The sequence below is a fragment of the Ornithorhynchus anatinus genome, chromosome 16, assembly GCF_004115215.2.
Source record: "Ornithorhynchus anatinus isolate Pmale09 chromosome 16, mOrnAna1.pri.v4, whole genome shotgun sequence".
Lineage (NCBI taxonomy): Eukaryota > Metazoa > Chordata > Mammalia > Monotremata > Ornithorhynchidae > Ornithorhynchus > Ornithorhynchus anatinus.
In genome coordinates, this window is record NC_041743.1 from 29,040,182 (window position 1) to 29,064,951 (window position 24,770).

At 43.7% G+C, this 24,770-nt stretch overlaps 1 long non-coding RNA gene across 1 annotated transcript; it reads right to left on the reverse strand.

The window, feature by feature from the left end:
- Window positions 1-9,909: 9,909 nt before the first annotated feature.
- LOC120638905 lies at window positions 9,910-19,435 on the reverse strand. Its single transcript, XR_005660944.1, has 4 exons — window positions 19,335-19,435; window positions 18,078-18,194; window positions 16,986-17,062; window positions 9,910-10,400 (listed from the first exon to the last, which is right to left on the reverse strand). It is a non-coding gene; the product is annotated as an uncharacterized LOC120638905 (long non-coding RNA).
- Window positions 19,436-24,770: the final 5,335 nt, after the last annotated feature.

Sequence of the window (24,770 nt, forward strand, 5' to 3'; positions counted from 1 at the left end):
AGAGAAAATGAAGGCTTAGTCAGGGAAGAAATCTTAGAGAAGATGCATTTTTAAGAAGTTCTGAGATTGGGGAGAGTGATCATCTGTCAGATATGAAGAGGGATGGCATATCAAGTCAGAATCAGGATGTAGGCCGAGGGGTCACCAGCAGGATAGATGAGAGCAAGATACAGTCAGTAGGTTGGCATTAAAGGAGTGAAGTGTGTGGGCTGGGTTGTAGTAGGAAAGCAGTGAGGTAAGGTAGGAAGGGGTAAGGTATTTGAGTGCTTTAAAGGTAATGGTAAGGAGTTTTTGTCTGATCCAGAAGTGGATGGGCAACCATTCGAGGTTCCACTGGGAAATATATTTATTGATATTTTTTCCACATCTTTAAAACTTTCACTCTAGGCTGAGGTGTCTCAGAGAACAAGCACGATAAATAAAAGATGTATTGGATTTTAAATTTCCACTTGTAACTTCAATAAAACATTACATTTCTTAAAAGCATCAGATCTGAGCTTATCAAATAATCATCAAATAATATTTATTAAAATCCTGCATGTGTGGTGTTTGGTTAGGGCTATTTGAGCTATAGAAAATGAGATCTCTCTGTTGCATTTCCCCATTGTTACCCAATGGGGCTTGGTAACTATCTGCTGTGCCCTTTTTGGTGTTCATTATTCTTCTCAATAATTACCCATGATTGATTCCTGATAGCACCTTGAGTTTCTCTCTCCCAGCTCCCTGGTCCTTATCCCACTCTATCCCATGATCATAAAATTAGTCACCTAATTCTGTATTTTAAACTGATATATTTAATTGTTGATAAAACCTGAGTATTTTTCTGTCTATGCAATGTCTCATCCATTAACTCTGTCAACCCCTACTGGGAAGGGGCTCTTGCATCTAATATTCTATGGCACCTAGAATTACAGAAACTTACAACCTGTTTACTGATTAATATGATCACTAGATGATTAGGGAAAAGACCAAGATAATATTTAGGTTTAACAATTTTTTTATGATATCTGTAAAGCTCTTACTATGGGCCAGGCACTGTACTACACATTAAGGAAGATACAGGTGAGGTAATAGTCTCAGGGAAGTAAACCGACTTTCCCAAGGTCACACAGAAGACGAGTGGCGGAGCCAGGATTAGAACTCAGGTCCTTCCAATTCTCAGTCCTGAGCTCTATTCATTAGTCCGTGTTGCTTTTCATTTCACCTATATCTACATAAAAGGTGTCATTTCTTTGTTTAGTCTAAGCATCTTTCAAATTTCCTCATCCATAGTTATTGTCAATTATCCAATCTCTTGCCAATAATCCAATATCCTACCAGGAAAAGGAATCAAATAGCTATTGCAGGCAGAAATTGCAGTTTGGATGTTCTTTACATCATTTAAAAGTTCCCTCTTGCTATCACTTCCTTCTGGACATTTCGTAAATACAAATCTGTGGTCCAGGATAAAGTTTATATAAGAAAAAGCAATATTTGGGACATACCTATGTGACATCTACATATAAGAAGTGAATTAATGAGTTGCAGTAACTTATTCTTTAATTTAGCACAGACCAGCAGATAAGCAGAACACAGTAAAGAAGACACTGACAGTGCATTTGATTTAATGACATAATCATCCTAAGGGCTAAAAAGAGAAAAGAAGAAAATGTGAACTATTTCCTTTCAGAGTTCTGTCATTTCCTTTCCAACCCATTCTTTATACTCATTCAGTCAATGAGGCCAGCAATATCTTCTCTCCTGAAAGGATGATAATGGAGTCATGAGCAACTTAGTTTCAACAAGAAGGATGAACTTCCCCTGCCAGAGAACATCGCTGAAACAGGTGGCCTATGGATCACAACTTTGAAGAGCGTACTCTCAAACCAAAATAAACGATGACGGTTATGGCAAGAAACAATTGGCATTCTGTGATGAATTGAATGAAAATGTGCTATTAATTCCCAATAATAACAGATACCTACTATTTATTGGAGATGCTTTATTTGTTTGGTGAGTTTCTTTGCAATGATGGAACTTAAAGGGGAAGAGATTGACCTCTGCTCTTGAAATATCCAAGTATATTGCTTACAAATACATGAATTTTGAGCTCAAATTTGTTTCACTTTATAATCTTGCCCTAAATTCTACTGGCAAATATTTAGATGTGCCAGAATGTGCTAAAAACAGGGCAAGATGTAATTTCTCTTCCCTAGGATTTCAGTTTTTTTTAGTAGGACATTAACTCCTTTTGATCTTTGCTTAGTCTTAAAGCATTAGCATCTCTAACAATGTGGCTTAATAATGAAAACATGATACCTTCAAAGGGCTTCAGTGATTTTAACTTATGAATCCAGAAAGTGTATCTGGGGGGTAGGAACTGATGAATACAACCGTTCCTAGTTTTCAGGTGATGAAAAATGAAATACAAAAATGTTATGCAATTTATCTGAGATCAGGGAGGTAATCATTTGGTGAGGTTGAGATTAGAATAGGGGTCTCTGGACTCTCTATACAAGACTCATTTTGCTATACTTTCTTTCTCCTGAAAGAGGCCTTTCCCAATTAGGCCCTCTTCTCTCAGGCACCCTCTCCCTTCTGTGTCGTCTCTGCACTTGGCTCTGTAGCCTTTGGGTCCTTGAAATAGAGAAGCAGCATGGCTCAGTGGAAAGAGCTCGGGGTTGATAATCAAAGGTCATGGGTTCTAATCCCAGTTCTGCCACCTGTCAGCTGTATGACTTTGGGCAAATCACTTAACTTCTCTGTGTCTCAGTTCCCTCATCTGTAAAATGGGGATTAAGACTGTGAATCCCATGTCAGACAACCTGATTATCGCCCCCCCGCAATTAGAACAGTAAGTAAGCGCTTAACAAATGCCATCATCATCACATTCACCCCACCCTCAGCCTCACAGCACTAATGTACATTTCTGTAATATATTTATTTATATTCATGTTGCTCTCTCTCCCTCTAGACTGTAAGCTCATTGGGTCATTTTGTCTACCAACTTGGTTGCATTGTACTCTCCTAAGCACTCAGTACAGTGTTCTGCACACAGTAAATCCTCAATAAATACCACATTGATTGATTGGTGTATGTTTTATTGCCTTCCAAAACCTATTTCCATTTTTGGTCAACTGACCATGATTGGCCACAATTGCAGTATGTATTTAGAGCTTTCAGGATATATGGCCATACTCTCCTTGAGAGCCAGGTTTGGGTCTACCAAATCTATTATACTGTTCTTTCAGTTTATGACACTGCTCTGGCCACAGTAAATGTTCAATAAATACCATTGACTGAATGCAGGTTTTAGCTGAACTTATCTTTTCCAACAAAGTGAATGCATTTCATTTCCTAGGGTGCTCCATTTCCCAAGAACTTTCTAAACCTTTTCATAAATGTTGGAGTGTTGAGGTGGAATCCCAACCACCTTCAAGCATTTTATGGTTGTAACATCGTCACCAGGACCATTAAGGCAGCGCATGGAATTCCCCTTGGTTACATCTCAAGGATCACTGCTATACTGGGCAAAAGAAAGTGTGACAAATGGGTAACTTCTGAAGAACAGTCAAGCAGAAAACAGCTTTGCCACAATTTTCCTCAAGAGCAGCCACCTATTGTAGCATCATTTTGCCTTAAGACTTGAATGCAGTTTCTAAAAAGAGACTTCAGGAGAATTGAGAGATTTTGGCAGAGTGATGGACTAGCCACATTGATGAGTAGAAGAAAAATCATCCTTGACATTTCTGTAATGAGCATTCTCTCAGAGCCAGTTTAACATCCTAAAAGATCCTGAGAAGCTACAGTTTGAAGGTTTCCAGCTGTCAGTTGGCCCCCTCCATCCTCAGCTACCCCAGAGCACTAGATGTCCCAAGCTTTAAGAACACATTTGGAACCTCCACACCCCCTCGCCTTTGTGGTATTATGTTGGACACAGCAGTGACCCAGCTGGTTAACAGAAAAGGAATGGGTAAAACTGTGGTTGAACCAGTTGCAATGACTCTCCCCAATAACACTGGAGAGTCCTTGATGTTGTGGATCTTGGGAAAATATACACATTTGCCCAGGGATAAAGTGGTCCTGATATCTAGATGGTGCGGTAGTAGGACACCTCTGTTTATGTGAGGGAAAGAGAAGTCTGACAGACTTTAAGTGAATGTCTGAACAACATTATCTCATATTCCTCCTCACGATAGTCTTATGAGTTAAGGAGTGGCAGGTGTCATCAGGCCCATTTTACAGGTGAGCCCCAGAGAGATTAAGTAACTTGTCGAGGGTCACAGAGCAGGCCAGTAGTATAGCTGGGACTAGAGTCCAGATTCTTTACTCTCATCCCTGCACTCTTTCCTCTAGATCATGCCATTAATAGACATTATTCATGAGAATCAGAAAATGAAGTGATTTCACGCAGTTTTCCAGTATGAATGCAATAAATGAAGAAAGTCTCAAGTTAGACTAATTTTAGTCAAGCAAAGTGAATGTGATTCATGGAAATTTATCTTTTCCAGGAAATGAAGGTCTCCTGAAAGATACAAGTCATTAAGCCTCCTGAGGCTCCTCAGTGGGGTTGGACAACAGGGAGGAAAGAGGATGCCAAGTCAGCAATTCTCTTTGGTGAAACAGGTTGGCATAGCAACTACAATATTCTAGGATTATTATCTAGAAAAAGAAGAGGTGTTTTCCTCTTATGGTGTGTGGTAACTGCACAGACCATGCATTGATCTTCACTAGTTGCTAGCTGTCTGATTTGTCCCCCATACCACCACAATTCAAAGCAACCAAATGCTCAAAAAACGTATTCAGGAGAAACCCTAGTAAATGAGATAAAATAATAGCGTAAGGCATGGCTCCGACCAGTGTAAATCCACGTTTCCTTTTTAAAAAAATGCATTTGTTAAATGTTTACTATGTGCCAGTCACTGTAGTAAGTGCTGGGGTAGATAAAAGCTAATTAGGTGGGACAAAGTCCACATTTCTCATGGGTCTCACAGTCTTAATCTCCACTTTGCAGATGAGGTAACTGAGGCACAGAGAAGTTCAGTGAATTGCCCAAGTTCCCACAGCAGACAAGTGGCGAAACAGGATTAGAACCCAGGACCCCTGACTCCCAGACACGTGCTCTTCCCACTAGGCAACACTGCCATCCCCTCTTAACAGTACCCTAAATTATGACTTTCAACATTTAAAACAAAATCCACTAATTTGGTGAAATAAGAAGCTCTTTCTTCAGAGTCGGCAAAAGAGGTTAAACTTTCTTCTAACTCTGATAAAAAAAAGCCTTTCAGATTGCCTAGTATTGATTTTCATATGGTTTAGTATTAAAATCTTCCTTTTCATATATTTCCAAAAGGTGTACTGCCCAGTGAGGCGCGTGTGCAAACACACACACACAAATACATACACAAACCCACCCCCATTGTTCCAAGTTAACAATACATCACCAGAGCTAGTATAGCTCCATGCATTTTCCAATCACCATTCAGGTCTGATTCCCATGTCATCACCTTGTTCTTTTTAATCCATTTGGGCACTTCAACAGCATGAGCTCTTAATAGGATTGTCTACTTTCCTTTCTCTTGCTTCATTGCTAAATCTTTGAGTCGAATGCCATAATTCTGTTACCCACATTTTGGCCAGTAAATTTCTACTAACCACACGTACTAACTTTGGGCATACTGATTTCACAACATTGGAAGCTATCCTGCTCTAGTATTCCATATAACTTTTCAACAACGATTCAATCTAACATCCTTACAATTACCAATGCAAAAACAGCCAAAGGTTTTCTGAAACTATGAGGTTAAGATCGCTTAATATTGCAATAGGAGAAATGGATTAGGGTTTGGCAGGGCCTTTAACCAAAATACATCATAGCAACTGTGAAACCGTTTCTAGGGAATTTTCATTCAATCATATTTGTTGAGCGCTTACTGTGTGCAGAGCACCATACTAAGCACTCAGAAGAGTACACTACAACAGAAAACCGATATATGTTCCCTGCTCTTTCAGTGGCATTCTTACTAAATACACATATGACTTTGCATATGGTAAGATAAAAGCTCATAAAAAATTAAAACTCTAGCAGATAATTGAACGAGTTATGAGTTTCTGATCAATGTCTACCTAACCAATTCTCTTGGAGAATATTTTAGGACTACTGGATTTTTCATCCTTCGCTTTGAGAAACTGGAACATGTTTGGCATAGCTTTTATTATTAATGATAATAATGATCAGAAAATACCTTCCCAAGACCCCTTTCATCCAAATTTCTCAAAATGTTTTAAGCTTGCCTGAAGCCTGGTTTATTTAAATACCTTGATCTGGGATGGATTTAGGAATTGCCCCCACCTGGGATGCTGTTTTTGGAATGGTTGTGCCTAACCTGGAGGATGTATTGGAGAGATGGGAAGGGGTTGCACCAATGAGCTCTTGAACCCATACTGAACAGATTTCAGAACCTCAATAAATATGATTGAATGGATTCAAATCGTATGCCACATCAGGGACTAAGGACACTGACCACCCACCTTCTTCTAAGACTGACTGCAGGGTAAGTACTGTTTTCATTACTAGAAATGTTTCTTTCTTCCAACAGCACCAAACCCCTTAATAAAGCTGTGTTGAGGTGCTTTTTTTGTTTTACTGGTAAAATTTTATATTCAATTTTGAGATCCAGAGTAAGATCACATTTTTCAAGATGCCAGCTCTGCCAAACCACCCCCTTTCTCCTTTACCTAGCTTCAGTGGGCAACGGAAAAGTAAAAGAGCAGCTCTCTATGGGCTGAGGAAAAGGAAGAAGATCAAATTGAAGATGAAAGAGGCCAATAATATGGAATTTATCTCTGTCGCATGGAATTGGTGGAACCGGCACTCTCTAGATGTCTACACAAAGTTGGGCCTTCAAGATTGTCTAGATATTTAGATAGTGCCTTGTTCCACCAATTCCAGAATGCCCCACTTTCTGAATGGGGACTGAATTTAGGGGACAGGTGTCAGTGATTTAATTCTTTTTCTCCACTTGTTCATTAAGCATGCCATCATGTTTAACCTGGAAAAAATAGGTGAAATTAAAATAGGAATCAGCATAGCACTCTTTCTGTGTTTTCCTATAAAACAGCTTTAAAGATGATTGTGAGGATGTCCCAAGATAGCCTCTTTGTTGAGCACTTAGTCAACGAAGGCAATATTAATCAACCTAGATAGCTTAGTCAGATAGAATCAGAGCACTCTGAATATGAAAAATGAATAACAATCCTTAAAAAGCAAACCCCTAAGAAACCTAGTCAGGGCATTTGCCTTTGGGGAAAATTTCCCAAGAGCAAAGGCAGAGCTGTATTTAAGTCTCCAATAGGGCTCCAATAGCATGAAGTTGAGGAACATACACATAGTAAAATGAAAATAACTGAGATCCCAAGTTAACAAGGCAGAAAATTATATTTGTAATGGATAATTAAATCCAATTTATTTAGCCATAGACTATTGATTTATGGAAAGTGTTTAGATAATACCTTGAGTTAACATTTTCTCCTAACCTCCTTGGGTTGTTGATATTTTTCTCTCCTGTTAATTAAAATACATAGTCCAATTGAAGGACTTCTAATCTGCTGAACTGACAAATATGCATACTAATGGAAATATCATCTCATGCTTAGATGCAGCAATACTAAAGTTCTTCTAAGGTCTCAAGTCCATAATGCACAAGAATGTACAAAATCAACTAGGCTTTACTTTAATCCCATTGTACCTCAATACTAATGGGTCTTTACATTTGAAACCACAATTTTAACCCTAGAATTCTCAGAGAGCATTTGGAAATATAATTTTGCAACAGAGAGGAATTCTGTGGTCAATTGACTTTATCCAAAAATAATAAGAAAAGAAGCTTGTGAAAAAATGTTTTGGCACAAAACAGTAAATCTAAATGGTTCCTACTTTAGGAGTTTTAAAGAACTCTTGTGTGAACGCTGACTGAGTTACACCCAAACAACAGCCCCTACATGAATGCATCTATTATATCCTTTATTGAAAATCACAATAGTGGCACTTCACTGGAGAAAGGATAATTTCTGAATTACTCACAGAACCCCCTCAGATGGGCAGTTGAGCATAAACTGCAAGATGTACAGTACCCAGTGTTTTCACGAGCCTGCCAAAACACACAAAGTAGTTTCTTAAATGCTTGGGGTGAAATTATAGACCATGTGAACCGCATTGAAAGTTTTAGAGTCTTGAGAAGGTTTAAAGATTTCTCTCTGTTTTGAAAAGAGAAATCAGGCAGATGGGCAGAGCTGTAGTCACAGGAAACAAAGAACTGGCCTGCAGACCAGAATGTCCATTTCGGGTTTACTTTTTCCTCAATGGTCTTGAAAATGGTTCACCACTCCTGTTAGGGGAACTTCCTGGATGGAGGGAAAAATGCATTGTTGCACCACAATGGGAAGAGACTAGACTCCTTTGTCTTCCATCTGCGGATCGCTAGAGCTATCTCCAATGATAGTGACTTGAACCTTTAGTTTCTTCTTAACCAATAGAAGGCTTAGGGCTGACTAGCCCACAGAACACTAGGAATGCCAATATTAAAAGGTAAGACGCCTTCTGGATTAAGAGGTCAGTAGCAGTTTCCAATCCTAGCAGACTGATCAGGTGGATCCAGAAAGTGGAAAACGGAGGAGATCCCGAAGGGAGGAGGAGGAAGAGAGGTGAAGAGATTGTTCCTTCTCTCCTGCTCTCCCTCCACCTCTTGTCTTTCTCAACATCATTCAGTCATTCAGTTCAATCGTATTTACTAAGCATTTACTGTGTACAAAGCACTGTATTAAGTGCTTGGGAAAGTACAATACAAGAATAAAGAGTGAAAATTCCTAACCACAACGAGCTCACAGCCTGCAGTTCCTTGCCTCTACAAGATTCTGAGGGTGGTGGTTCAACATCGAAAGAGGAAAGGAAATGGAAAAAATGGGAAAATCTAGAGAAGCAGCATGGCCTAGAGGATAAAGCATAGGTCTGGGAATCAGAAGGACCTGGGTTCTAATTCCATCTCCACCATTTGTCTGCTACGTGATCTCGGGCAAATCACTTCACTTCTCTGTGCCTCAGTCACCTCAACTGTAAAATGGGAATTAAGACTGTGAGCCCCACGTGGGACAGGGACTGTGTTCAACCTAATTAACTTGTATCTACCTCAGTGTTTAGTACACTGCCTGGCACACAGCAAGCTTTTAACAAATACCATTAAAAAAAAGTCTCTGGTCCCCCAGCACATGTTTAGTACTACAAAAGGCAGGGGCATCAGCCCTCTTCTCCAGCATGGAGCTGGAAGAATCAACCAATGGTATTTAAGAAGCAGCCAATCAAGTCCTTAGTACAGTGCTTTGCACACAGTGACCGCTCAGTAAATACAATTGATTGAAAGTAGTTATTGAGCACTTACTGTATGCAGAACACTGCACTAAGCACTTGGGAGAGCACAATACACAGTAAGAATGGGGCAAGAAAGCTGGCCTTGAAATAAACTGCATCCATTTTCTCTCTTTCACCACCTACCCAGGACCTCCATTTTAAAGCCTGGTCCCTCACAAAAAGCTGGAGTCCATGGGAGCAGACCAGTGAAAATTTCACCCTCCACGGGCTTCACACGGAAGGTTTTTGGGCCTCAGTTGTGGATGGATACACCTCTAAAAGAATCCATTCAAGATGCTGGTAGGATTTTTCCGGAGCAGTGTTGCTCACACATCATTGGACCTACTGGGTTCTGGTCAGTGAGACACCATGTTATCCCTGCTTTGGGGAAAGGAGGGACTGCTCCAGGAAATGGTGGAAAACAGAAATTCTGTCCTAGTTCCCTCCTTCCCTAGGGAGACTGAGTAATGCCAGAGACCAACCAGAAAACCAAAGGAATCAAATTTAATCAAACTTAGCCCTGAAACAACACGTCAACAGAAATTAAATTTAAAAGAATCTTATCTGGGATTCAAGAAACCCAAATAAGCCTAATGTCAGAGATTCTGTAGTTACCAAAGTTTTTTTTTGGTTTACAAATAGTTATTTCCTCCTCTGCTTTTGTTCTCCATTACTAGATAGGTCTCAATAACCTTGTGCCTTGAAATAGTAAAATAGAAAAAGCATCCAGTCCCTGAGGCTTATTAGTCTCTTTTGCAAGAAACCACATCAAATTGGCAGACCAAGCCCTTAAGAACACCCAGAATGGGAAGAGCAGGAGATGTTCCCAATTGGAAATGAAGCCTGTTGAATTGTTGATTTGCTCTGTCCACGGAGAGGACACTGAATGGTCACCATGGGGATGGAGCCACCCAGAGGGATAATCCGAACCTCAGTTGATCTTCTTTGCCTTCCTGGCTCACCTCGGATAAGTAGCCTGGATAAACATTGGATCTTACATTGATCAGTGGAGCAGGACCTAGAACATGTAAGAAGAGTTGCCACAAAACTACTCATTCATTCATTCATTCAATAGTATTTATTGAGCGCTTACTATGTGCAGAGCACTGTACTAAGCGCTTGGGATGAACAAGTCGGCAACAGATAGAGACAGTCCCTGCCGTTTGACGGGCTTACAGTCTAATCGGGGGAGACGGACAGACAAGAACAATGGCACTAAACAGCGTCAAGGGGAAGAACATCTCGTAAAAACAATGGCAACTAAATAGAATCAAGGCGATGTACAATTCATTAACAAAATAAATAGGGTAACGAAAATATATACAGTTGAGCGGACGAGTACAGTGCTGTGGGGATGGGAAGGGAGAAGTGGAGGAGCAGAGGGAAAAGGGGAAAATGAGGCTTTAGCTGCGGAGAGGTAAAGGGGGGATGGCAGAGGGAGTAGAGGGGGAAGAGGAGCTCAGTCTGGGAAGGCCTCTTGGAGGAGGTGATTTTTAAGTAAGGTTTTGAAGAGGGAAAGAGAATCAGTTTGGCGGAGGTGAGGAGGGAGGGCGTTCCAGGACCGCGGGAGGACGTGACCCAGGGGTCGACGGCGGGATAGGCGAGACCGAGGGACGGCGAGGAGGTGGGCGGCAGAGGAGCGGAGCGTGCGGGGTGGGCGGTAGAAAGAGAGAAGGGAGGAGAGGTAGGAAGGGGCAAGGTGATGGAGAGCCTTGAAGCCTAGAGTGAGGAGTTTTTGTTTGGAGCGGAGGTCGATAGGCAACCACTGGAGTTGTTTAAGAAGGGGAGTGACATGCCCAGATCGTTTCTGCAGGAAGATGAGCCGGGCAGCGGAGTGAAGAATAGACCGGAGCGGGGCGAGAGAGGAGGAAGGGAGGTTAGAGAGAAGGCTGACACAGTAGTCTAGCCGGGATATAACGAGAGCCCGTAATAGTAAGGTAGCCGTTTGGGTGGAGAGGAAAGGGCGGATCTTGGCGATATTGTAGAGGTGAAACCGGCAGGTCTTGGTAACGGATAGGATGTGTGGGGTGAACGAGAGGGACGAGTCAAGGATGACACCGAGATTGCGGGCCTGCGGGACGGGAAGGATGGTCGTGCCATCCACGGTGACGGAGAAGTCTGGGAGCGGACCGGGCTTGGGAGGGAAGATGAGGAGCTCAGTCTTGCTCATGTTGAGTTTTAGGTGGCGGGCCGACATCCAGGTGGAGACGTCCCGGAGGCAGGAGGAGATGCGAGCCTGAAGGGAGGGGGAGAGGACAGGGGCGGAGATGTAGATCTGCGTGTCATCTGCGTAGAGATGGTAGTCAAAGCCGTGAGAGCGAATGAGTTCACCGAGGGAGTGAGTGTAAATGGAGAACAGAAGAGGGCCAAGAACTGACCCTTGAGGAACTCCAACAGTTAAAGGATGGGAGGGGGAGGAGGCTCCAGCGTAGGAGACTGAGAATGATCGGCCAGAGAGGTAAGAGGAGAACCAGGAGAGGACAGAGTCCATGAAGCCAAGGTGAGATAAGGTATGGAGGAGGAGGGGATGGTCGACAGTGTCAAAGGCAGCAGAGAGGTCAAGGAGGATCAGAATGGAGTAGGAGCCATTGGATTTGGCAAGAAGGAGGTCATGGGTGACCTTAGAGAGAGCAGTCTCGGTAGAGTGGAGGGGACGGAAGCCAGATTGGAGGGAGTCTAGGAGAGAATGGGAGTTAAGGAATTCTAGGCATCGATTGTAGACGACTCGTTCTAAGATTTTGGAAAGGAAGGGTAGTAGGGAGATAGGACTATAACTGGAGGGGGAAGTGGGGTCAAGAGCGGGTTTTTTTAGGATGGGGGAGACGTGGGCATGTTTGAAGGCAGAGGGGAAGGAGCCCTTGGAGATTGAGTGGTTAAAAATAGAAGTTAAGGAAGGGAGGAGGGCAGGGGTGATGGTTTTAAGAAGGTGAGAGGGAATGGGGTCCGAGGCGCAGGTGGAGGGGGTGGCACTTGCGAGGAGGGAGGAGATCTCCTCTGAGGATACTGCAGGGAAGGATGGGAAAGTAGGGGAGGGGGTTGTTGGGGGGGAGGGGAGAGGCGGAGGGGTGACTTTGGGGAGCTCAGACCTGATCGTGTTGATTTTTGTGAGGAAATAGGTGGCCAGATCATTAGGGGTGAGAGATGGGGGAGGGGGAGGAACAGGGGGCCTAAGGAGAGAGTTAAAGGTCCGGAACAATCGGCGGGGGTGACGGGCATGGGTGTCGATGAGGGAGGAGAAGAAGCTTTGCCTGGCGGAGGAGAGGGCAGAGTTAAGGCAGGAAAGGATAAATTTGAAGTGTGTGAGGTCGGCTCGGTGCTTGGACTTTCGCCAGCAGCGCTCAGCAGCTCGAGCATAGGAGCGTAGGAGGCGGACGGAGGAGGTGATCCAGGGCTGTGGGTTAGTGGAGCGAGAGCGGCGGAGGGAAAGGGGGGCGAGAGAGTCGAGATGAGTAGAGAGGGTGGAGTTGAGAGCGGAGACCTGATCGTCGAGAGTGGGAAGAGAGGACAGGGCGGCAAGGTGAGGAGAGATGCTATTGGAAAGACGGATGGGATCGAGAGAGCGGAGGTCTCTGTGGGGCAGTAGCGAAGATTTGCAGGGGGAGGGAGTGTGAGAGATGAGGCAGGTGAGAAGGTTATGGTCAGAGAGAGGGATTTCAGAGTTGGTGAGTGAGGAGATAGTGCAGCGGTAGGAGATGACGAGATCGAGGGTGTGACCGAGTCGGTGAGTGAGCGCGGTATGGTGGAGGAGGAGGTCGGCAGAGTCGAGGAGGGATAGCAGGCGGGCGGCAGAGGAGTCGTCGGGTACATCCGTATGGATGTTGAAGTCTCCAAGGATCAGAGTGGGCAGAGAGAAGGAGAGGAGGAAGGTGAAAAAGGGGTCAAGGTGGTTGAAGAAGTCGGAGGTGGGACCGGGAGGGCGGTAGATGACGGCGACAAGTAACTGGAGTGGGTGGTAGAGGCGAATGATATGGGCTTCGAAGGAGGGGAAGGAGAGGGAGGGGGGAGGAGGGATAGTGCGGAAGCGGCATCGGGGCGAGAGGAGGAAGCCGACGCCTCCTCCCTTACCGGTGAGTCTGGGGGAGTGGGAGAAGGAGAGGCCTCCGCTGGAGAGAGCGGCGGCGGAGACCGTGTCTTCGGGAGAGAGCCACGTTTCCGAAAGGGCGAGGAGGAGGAGAGAGCGGGAGAGGAAAAGGTCATGGATGAAAGGTAGCTTGCCTGTAATAGAGCGGGGGTTCCAGAGGCCACACTTGAAAGTAGCTGTGGGTGCAAGGGGAGGAGGGGGGGAAGGGCGGGGGGAGGGGAGGGTTTGGATGGGAAGGAGGTGGCGGGGCCCTGGACGAGGAGAGGGGGATGAGGGGTGGCGGTGGGACAAGTGGACTGGGATGGGGCATGGGTGGGGAAGAGAGAAGGGGGGAGGGGGTGAAGAGGGGTTTGGTGGGGGGAAGAGTAGGGGGAGGGGGAAGAGGGGTAGCGCTGGTAAAGTGGGGTTCTAGGGCGGGAGAGAGGAGGACCGAAATAGGGGTTGGATTTCTTAAGATTGTTGTTGTTAATTGTGAAAATTAATTATAAAGCCATACATTTAGGGAGCTGTTTTCAAAGCACTTTTACAATGATGATCTTATCTGTTCTTTCGACATCTCTGGGATGCATCCCAGTTTACAGATGAGGGATAGTGAGGTTAATGGCTTACACAAGTAGACACCAGGCCAGTGACAGAGCTGGTACAAAATGCAGATCTTCTCATTCCAAGACTAATAGTCTCCTCACACTCTGGTTGGCCTGTAGCAGGGGATTTCTAGGTGCTTGTGTCCAATTTGGGGGGCTTTACAAGGTCATCAACAATCCAACTTCTCTTCTGGTATGACAAAGTGCAAGCCACAATCACACATTAGAGAAGCAGTGTGGGTTAGAGGAAAGAGTACCACCTTGGGCGTCAGAGGACATGGGTTCTTATCCCAGCTTCACAGTTTGCCTGCTGTGTGACTTTGGGCAAGTCACTTAACTACTCTGGGCCTCAGTTTCCTCATCAGTTTGATAGGGATGAAACACCTGTTCTCCCTCCTACTTAGACTGAGTCCATGTGGGACTGTGTCCAATCCAATTTTTCTGTACCTCCAACCCACACCCCATGCTTAGAACCACGTTTGGCATGTAGTAAGCACTAAACAAATACCACCATCACCCATCCTCCTTCGGGGCAGCCTACTGGACTGCTCAATCGATGACATTACTACTTCTGCTGATGCTGACAATCAGAGAGCTGCATGCAGATTGCCTCCTGCTCCCGGAACCCTAGAACCTACAGAGATTAGCCCCCCAGGATGGGTTTCCCTGTCTAAAGCACAGTGCTCTGTGCACTGTATTCCACATGAACTGACCTATAACCCAAGAAGAGACAGCCCAAGAATGATCCACAAGCCTCCTGGGTATTCTTATCCTCACATATCCTACTCTCTGCAACCCGCCCGAGCCTCAAAACTTCAACTACTACATACAAACCTAAGTCGGAGAAAGCAATTACCAAGGTCCCTGATTGAGTGTCCCCACCCATGACATCCAAGAATGGGAAAGAGGGAAGAGAAAAGGACTGACTGGTTCTCCTCCTTGGAGTTTTGGGGAGACATGAAGTTCAAAATAAATACCAACTAGGCAAGGAGTGCACATTCCACATCCATGACCCAGCTACTGTGAGAAAGGAATCTATTTTAAAGGAAGATGAATAAAATCAATCTCAGGAACACCTCTGCCTCTATCACTTGATAAATCCCGCTTCTCTAGTCCATTCACTGAGAATTTGCCCAACAACATTTTCTCTGATTGATGTTTCTCCCCACCTTAAACGTGTCTAATCACTGAAAGTTTGATGGATAAATGAATCTAACGTAGTGTTCGCAGGCTGCCACATTGTATATATACACATCTATATACATGAGCACATATATTCCCATAGAGGACAATATAATGAATCCTACAGGGATTGTAAAATCTTACCTTTCACACTTTAAAAAAAAGAAGGTGTCTGAAAACACCACTTTTTGGCAACAACTAAGAAACAAGTGTAAGAACAGCAATTTGCAAAATCCTGAAGGTCCTTTCGTAAACTGTGATTTTTACCTTCTGGCCTCTGCTATTTGCTTCTCGACATTCCCTGACCAAAACACGGTGGTTGGTGTCCCTGGGCCACCACAGAGAAAACTGATCCCACTCCGGTGCCTCCAGGATGAGATTGTTTGGAAGCCTGAGTCGGCGACCGAACAGGCCGCTGTGGGCTTGCAAACATCCCCACTCCGCTGCAGCCTACATTGCATGGTGGGAAATTCACAGTAACCAGGGCTGCCTCTCAGATCCCAGAACTAGGGAGAAGTCAAGGGAGTAGACTGCTGTTTGAAAATGACAAGAGCCCTTAATGATAAAAAATCAAATAGGGAAAGCTCGCTTCCCAGATTCAACGCACACACCGATCTGACCTTTTCCGACTCACTGTAGTCAGGAGTTTCTTTTTGCTACAAGACTGCATTCTTATAGCTTCTGAGTGGAGATTAAAGGAGGTTCAAACAACAAAAGTGGTCAGTTCTAGTTGGAGAGCTGAAGAAAAGGGCAGAATAAATAATAAAAATAATGGTAGTATTTGTTAGGGACTTACTATTCGCCAAGCACAGTTCTTAGCACTGGACAGATAATCAGATCAGAGAAGCACTGTGACCTAATGGAAATAACATGGTCCTGGGAGTCAGAGGACCTGGGTTCTAATCCCGCCTCTGCCACTGGTCTGCTCTATAACCTTGGGCAAATCACTTAATTTCTCTGTGCCTCAGTTACCTCATCTGTAAAATGGGGATTAAGTACACCTCCTCCTGATTTAGACTGCAAATCCCAAGTGGTACAGGGATTATATCAAACCTGATTGCCTTGAATCTAGCCCAGAGTTTAGAACAGTGCTTGACACACTGTAAGCGCTTAACAAATACCATTACAAAAAAAAAAAAAATCAGACAGTCCCTGTCCCAAGTGGGGCTCTGGGGCTCACAGTCTGAGGGAGATAGAACACGTATTTAATCCCCATTTTACAGAGGTGAGGAAACTGAGCCTCAGAGAAGTTCAGTGGATTACCCAAGGTCACACAGCAGGCAAGTGGAAGAGTTGGGATTAGAAATCAGGTCTCACAATTCCTAACCCTGTTCTTTCCTCTGTAAGCATTGTCTCTGGGCCCCAGTTATAGCTTCCCCAAGCATGTAGCCAGCAGGGAGCTTGTAGCCATGCAGGCAGTTCCCAGTAGCTCAGGAAGCCACACTCCCAGGGTTGACCAGCGAGTCTGACTCAAATGGGCTCAGAACCAATGATGTCAGCCCACAGTGCCATCTAACCTATACTGTCCCCGGCTGGTTTCTCAGCCAGTCTCCAGAGACACTGATCCAGAAAGAACGCTAGGCCAACTGGGCCCAACCTGGCTACTTTTCAATCCCTCCCTTGCCGCTTAGCTGCAGTTGATTTGGGGAGTTTGTTTTTCCTTGTTTCCCTCTCGTCTTTACGGCTTTTATGTTCTAAATTGGCATTCAGCTGTTTTGATTTGAATTAAGCTTCAGTATAGTTCCTCCCAGCTCACCTTCTTGTCTCCTCCCCCCTGCACACGCCTCTGTGATCGCATATCCACTTTGGCTTCTCTGTCGTTGCTGCCTGGAGCTGTAAATGAAAGGAGTGCTTTTATCATGAAGCCCTTTCACCTCCAATTTTTTCATTTTTTATTAAGGTCTAAAACAGTCCTAGCTATTTCTTCAAATGCAGCAAGCATTATTCAAAACAATAAAAAATACTAGCAAAACTGCAAAAATCAGCTTATATGGCTAGCCTATTTCCATTCTATTACCCCAACATTTTAGTAGGTCCTGTTATATTGTTATGCAATAATTTAACCAGTCAGATTATTGAGCAGCAAACTACTTCATCACCAGAAAGCTGTTGTAACTTTTCCAGAAATTTAGGGTTTTGAACAGAAGTTTTGAATCTTTTTTCAATTACCGCTATTTGGAGTAGTAGGAACAGCAGTTACCCCTCCTTGAGAAGCAGCATAGCCTAGAGGACAGAGCATGGGCCTGGGAGTCAGAGGACCTGGGTTCTAATCATGACTCTGCCACTTGTCTGCTGTATGACAACTTCTCTGCAGCAGAGTTACCTCTTCTGTAAAATGGGGATTAAGACTGTGAGCCCCATGGGGACTGAGTCCAACTTGATTAACTTGTATCTACCCCTGTACTTAGTACAGCGCCTTTGTACAGTAAAGACTTAACAAATATCATTAAAATAATACTACAATAGTAATACAATATCTGTTCTCCCTCTCTTAGACTGCGAGCCCTTTTAGAACAGGGACTGTTTGAACTCATTAGATCATATCTACTTCATTTTTCAGAACAGTTTTAAGAACGTAATAAGCACTTAAATACTACAAATATTATTTTTATTACCAACATGTTCTCCCCATCATATATCCCTTCCATCCCAAATCCCTATCTCCCTGCCCGTCCCCCAGCCACTGATGCCTCTTCCCCTCCACACACCTCACTCCCACCCAACCAACAGAAACACTCTCCAGAGCCAAGTCCAGACATTCTGCTAGAACTGAAGATCAATTGGTGACAGATGAAAACAGCTCTTGTAAGCCTCAAAGCCTGGGGCACTAAACAAGGCATCTCATTACCTGCTGCTTGTTCTTGCTGAGGCTCCTGCCCCAGTTCCATATCAGTCTCCAGTGTGTGGCATAATGGTTGTAGCCTTGACAGTGCTGTGACGTATCTTTCCATCCTCCCCTGGCTTCCTATAACCTCAGACGACAACCTCTGCATTAGGATACTGGTCATACATTCTTCTAGACTGTGAGCCCATTGTTGGGTAGAGATTGTCTCTGTTGCTGAATTGTACTTTCCAAGTGGTTAGAACAGTGCTTTGCACACATTAAGTGCTCAATAAATACGACTGAATGAATGAATGAATGAAAGTTGTCACCTCTAACTGCAGTTGCCCCTCTTTAGCTCCAAAGAGTCCATAACATTCCTCTCCCACTGGAAGGGAGGCAGCATAATGTTGTAGAAAGACCACAGGCCTGGGGAAAGAGGGCTGTTCTGAGTTTAGTTCCACCACTGGCCTATCATGTGACTTTGGGCAAGTCACTTAACCTCTCTGGGCCTCAGATTCCACAGCTGTAAAATACCTGTTCTCCTTCTAAGAATGTGAGACCTATGTGGGACAGGGACTATATCAGATCTACTCCTATTTTACCTACCCCAGTACTTGGGCTTGAAACAGAGTAAGTGTTTAACAAATACCATTATCATTTATTACAAGGATTTTGAAGAAGCAGAGATTTGTGACCTGGTAGACTGTCCCCTGTCCCCTCTCTGCCTTTTTATTTTTAGATTCTGATCCTGAGGGTCAGGATCCATATCTAATTCTTACCTGTGTATTTTTTTCCAGTACTTAATACAGTATCCCCCACTCCAGAAAGCACATGATAAATATAAATACTACTCGTATTATAAAGTGAGAGGACATTCCAGGAAATAGGAGAGGCATAGAGAGGTTTTTGAAAGTTGGAGAGATGAAAGTGAGGTACAGAAAATGGGTTAGCTTGAGAAGAACATGGAAAAGGAGTGGGGAGAGAGCTGATTGAGTTCCTTAAAACATTGGAGTTTCTACTGCTTAGAACAGTGATGGCACATAGGAAGTGCTTAATTAATACCATAAAGATATGTGGAGAACTTCAGAAATCAATGACTATAGGTCACTGTAGCACAAAGTAGCACAAACAGGGGATTTCCTGGGCAAAACACTGCCAGTTCCTACCTTGCCCATTCTCTGCCTTGCTCCTTCATGGGGTTACAAGACTTGGTAGTTTACAGAAATGCAGAGGGGGAATAGATTTTCTCACTACCCCCACACAGGCCTACTGATAGCTTACCTTCTCTCCTCATAGAAAGAATTAGACTCAGTCTTTCTCTTCATTTAAAACCTTCCACAGTGCACAGGATGCTCTCAGTAGAATGCAGGGAAGCAGCTTCTAGGCCAACAAACATCAGCTGGTCTGAATGGTCATATGACCCCAGGAAGCCAATCAGCATCCATCAGTTCAATCAAGCCAATAGAAGTAAAATAATGGTATTTGTTAAGTACTTACTCTGTGCCAAGCACAACACTAAGCACTGAGGTAGATACAAGAAAATCAGGTCTCACATGGGGCTCACAGTCTGAGGAGGAGGAAGAACAGGTATTGAATCCCCATTTTGCAGATGAGGAATCGAGGCTTGGAGAAACTGTGACTTTTCCAAGGTCACACAGCAGACAACTGGCAGAGCCAGAGTTAGAATTCAGGTCCTCTGACTCGCGAGTCCATTCTCTTTCCAATAGGCCATGCTTCTTCAATATTCTGATTGAAGCTAAAACCCATTTAGCCTGCCCTTCCCCTTAACCTCCAAGAGGGTGTTTATAGACAATCCTCTCAGGGCAAGAAAAGTGAAGAATCTCTAAACATAACCCTTTTGGATTCTCAAATGAAGCCCCAGATGAGCTAGACACCCCTCCAAGTAGCTCAATGGCAAATGATCGCAACATATATGCCCCCATATGAAAGCATCATATGAGGGAGGTTGGAGAATACCCTCTACTCCCAAGCCCCATCCCTGGGACAGCCCCCACCATCAACCTTTTTCAAGGCAGCACTTTCAGGGTCCCACTTCTCTGGGGCCATTGCACAACAGTATAGCACCAAAACATGAAAGAAGAGAATATAAGGGCTGGAGGTCATCATTTAGAAGAGTTGCACTAACTTGAGGGCAGAGAACTGGCTGAATTATTTCTGGATTAGCAAATAATGTGCATTTTTATAGGACTTCCCAACTCAAATTCTCAAATTTCATTACAATTCCCAGGGAGGTTGGTGAGAGGTTGTACTGGGTCCAGTGTTCCTGGTCTCCATTTTGGGAAATTGAAGAGCAGGAGGTCAAGTCTGGGACAAAGGAACAGGCCCTGGAGGTGTGGTCTGTATTCACCTCTCGGGAAGCTGGTATGATTGGCTAGATTTGGCTTGGGATAGATGATTTCTCTTACTGACAGCCAAGAACCAATCATTCGATCAATTAGTAGTATGAATTGAGTACCTCAAGTGTGCAGAACACTGGACTGAGCATTTGAGAGAGTACAATACTATTAAAACATGGGATCCCTGTCCATAAGGATCATACAGTCTTCATGGGGAAACAGATATTAAAATACATAATAGATAAGGCAGCATGAAGTAGTGGACAGAGCATGGGCCTGGGAGTCAGAAGGTCCAGGGTTCTAATCCCGATGCCACCACTTGTTTGCTGGGTGGCCTTGGGCAAGTCACTTCACTTCTCTGTGCCTCAGTTACCTCAACTGTAAAATGAGGATTAAGACTGTGAGCCCTCTGCAGTATAGGGACTGTTTTCAAACTGATCTGCTTGTGTCTACCCCAGAGTTTAGTGCTGTGCCTGGCATTTAGTAACTGCTTAACAAATATCTTTATTATTACTATTATTAATAAGGAAAATAGAACAGCTTGAGGATATACACATAGGGGCTGTGGGGCTGTGGTATCAAAGTGCTTAAGGGACACCCAGCCCTGTGTATTCTGTATGTGCATTTATTCATCCTCACTTAGAAGATTTAATATCTATGAAGACTCCACCAGTAAAGCCTATTCATATCTCTTCAATGAACATTTGTCTCAGAGTCAACTAATAAACTACTACAGAAAGTTTTCCTTTTTATTTAAGATAATCATATCTTAAAAAGTTAAAAGATCTCTAGACTGTAAGCTCACTGTGGGAAGGGAACATGTCTACCAACTTTCTTATATCGGATTCTCCCAAGAATTTAGCACAGTGCTCTGCACAAAGTGAGCTCTCAGTAAATACCACTGATGATATATCAATCTACTGTATTTACTGAGAGCACTCTACTAAACACTTGGAGAGTAATAATAATGATGGTATTTGTTAAGCGCTTACTCTGTGCAAAGCACTGTTCTAAGCGCTGGGGGGCTACAAGGTGATCAGGTTGTCCCACGTGGGGCTCACAGTCTTAATCACCATTTTACAGATGAGGGAACTGAGGCCCAGAGAAGTTAAGTGATTTGCCCAAAGTCAGACAGCTGACAAGTGGCAGAGCCGGGATTCGAACCCCGTTGGTAGATAGACGTTTCCTCCCTACAATGAGCTTACAGTCTAGAGGGGGACACAGCCATTAACACGAATAAGTTAATTATGGATATGTACTAAGTGCTGTGGGGCTGAAGGAGGGGTGAATAAAGAAAGCATGCAGATGCAAGGGTGATGCAGAAGAGAGTGGGAGAAAAGGAAATGAGGGCTTAGTCAGGGAACGACTCTTGGAGGAGATGTGCTTTCAATAAGACTTTGAAGGTAGGGAGAGTGATTTTCTGCTGGATATGAAGAGGGAGGGAGTCCCTTTATGTTATTATCAGTATTAATACTGTGCCCCAACCAAGCCATATTAAAAATATTTCCTTGAGTAGCTCAATAAATGACATGAACGTGGATTTCTCTGGAATAAGGATGTTGCTGGGTTAAAGAAAACTCTACCGTGCTTGCATTTGCTGAAAGGTGGATTTTCCTTTTACTCCTAGAAATCCCTGCAGCATATAGGAGTGTTATCCCACCTGCCTATGGAACCAGTTTGAGCAATAGCCCTTGAAATCCGCATTTACACAGGCATTTGCCAGCTTCCAGAGGAGCTACTTGGCTCAGCAAAATTTACGGGCTCAGAAATTCAGACTCTTTACTGTCCCCTCCTGACCTCTCCCCCCGCCTCCAAAAAAAAATAAAATCCAAGAATATAAGTTTGGGAGCAAGATAAGAGTGGATTTCACCACCCAAATAAGCAAGAGTCAGACAGACAGCAACAAAGCGATAGGTTTTACAATGAACAAATAAGAAAAATGAAAATTCCATGACTGCTCCAAACTGTCCATGGCCTCAGTCTAACTATCTTTATGGTGGATTATGTTGTTATTCAATTATGTACTGAGTGGTTGTGTAATTCATCCAATTGTATACAGATTTTTTAAGAAGTCCATTTTCCCCCCATAAATAAGAGCATAATTTAAACCACAAAACCATTTAAACTCTGCCCCCAAAGCTACCATTTACATTTTTGATTTGCTTAATAGGATGCTTTCCCATTTTCCAGTAGGGAAAGATAGGACAACATTCTCTCCCCTTCTCCTTCTTCTCCTTCACTTTTAAGCTTCTCTACAAATAAGGAAAACAGGCTTACTGCCAGGAAGGAATATCTATTGGAAATGGTCTCTAGCACAAGGATGTACCCAAATCACAACGGTGTCATCAATGCACGTGTCTGAGCCGAAAATTAACCCTAATGAGCTGGAATAGGGCTTTGGATGGCCACTGAAAATACACTTTATATGCTGGCTTATTGTCCCCAAGAAGCTCATGAAGCCTGGGTACTAGAAAAGAAACAAACTGAAAGACTGCTAAACTGTTAGATGGACATACCTGACAAAGCTTTGGAAGACACACTTCAAATCCACCAAGAACTCTGTTAAGCTTCACTCTACCTGAAGCTGGAAGAATTTCCAAAACAACTTCTCTTCTCCTTGTTTCTCCTTGATGATGATGTCATAGTTTCTTCAAATACCATTTGTTCTGATATTGGACTCGTAAGCATATAATAATAATAATAATAATAATGTTGGTATTTATTAAGCACTTTCTATGTGCAGAGCACTGTTCTAAGCGCTGGGGTAGATACAGGGTAATCAGGTTGTTCCATGTGAGGCTCACAGTTAATCCTCATTTTACAGATGAGGGAACTGAGGCCCAGAGAAGTGAAATGACTTGCCCACAGTCACATAGCTGATAAGGGGCAGAGCCAGGTTTTGAACCCATGACTTCTGACTCCCAAGCCCGGACTCTTTCCACTGAGCCACGCTGCTTCCCTTACCTCTAGAAGAACTCTTCTCCCCTAAGCCTGGTACTGGGAAATCTTTTTTTGTGTGTGTATGTGAGATTAAAACTTGAAAGGATGGTATAGCTAAGGATCAAAGTGGTGAGGTAGGATTAATTGGATATAATTCCTCTTTCTCGGAAGTATATCTGGACATTAACCATCTTTAACCATGTGTCAAATGCTTCCAGCTTCCTCCTCACACAGAATCTCTTGAAATCTGATGGTTCCCTTTGCTTCTAATCTCTCTTTGTTACTGTAATGAGATGAAGGGAAGAAATATCTACAGAAACAAGTTCCAATTATTTGTGCATCCACATGAATCTTTTGGCCCATGATAAGTAGCCCGAGAGAAAAACACCAGAGTCTTATCCATTTATGGCTCTTAGGACAAGCTAAAACTGCCCAGCATTTCCAAACTCTCAATCACTGACTTCACAGATATCCAAATACAGTCCTTGGGAGCAGGATGCATTCTGAGGAGGATGTGATTGCTATAGTCCCATAAAAATGGGTTCATCTATTCTGGCCAGCATCCTTCTGCCAAACTGAATTGGACATGTCGTTCCCATCTCACTGACCTGCTTTGAGCTATGAAAATGCAACTAGGTCTAAACTCTTCCGGTGTAAAGGTTTCGTGAACCATGGATTAAGACAAAATTAATTCTTATTAAACATGGTGAAAATTATTATTATTGTCTCTCAAAGGAGTAATTTTATGTCAGATTTCTGAATCTGTCCTCCTTTTAGTACACAAACTCTGTCATTTACATTTTTTCACCTCAGCTCCAATTGTTCCCATTTTACAGATGGTGATATTATGGATCGGAAAGGATCAGTGGCTCTGAATGCGGGGAGAGCCGTGTCTGTCCGATGTGGGGAGGGATAGAGAGCCAAGTCGAGAAAACTATGTAAGGGAGGGAATGGAGGCGGGAGAGTCAAGAGTGAGGTACAATTAGAAGGTTGGCTCAGGAAGAGAACAGTTAGGAAAGGTGGAGCCAGATGGTGGAGAGCCATGAAGCGGAGTGTGAGAAGTTTCTGTTTGACGTGGAAGGACCGGGAAGTCCGTGGAGGGTTTGGAGGAGATGAGAGATGTGAGCCGAGTGGTGCTTCCGGAAGATGATCTGTGCATCACTGTGTTATATAACAGATTTGGTAGACGTGTTCCCTGCCCATAAGGAGAGTCTACAGTATAAGAAGAAAGGAGAACAGGTAATTCCTGCTCATTTTACATATTAGGAAACTGGGGCCCTGGGAAACTAAGTGACTTGCCTAGTAATATAACGGGCAAACGATGGAGCCAGGAATAGAACCTCTTTCCACTAGGCCAGGCTGTATCCCTATGTTACTAAATTCGGGCTCAGAGAAGTGGGCAGAATTTATCTTGCTTGAG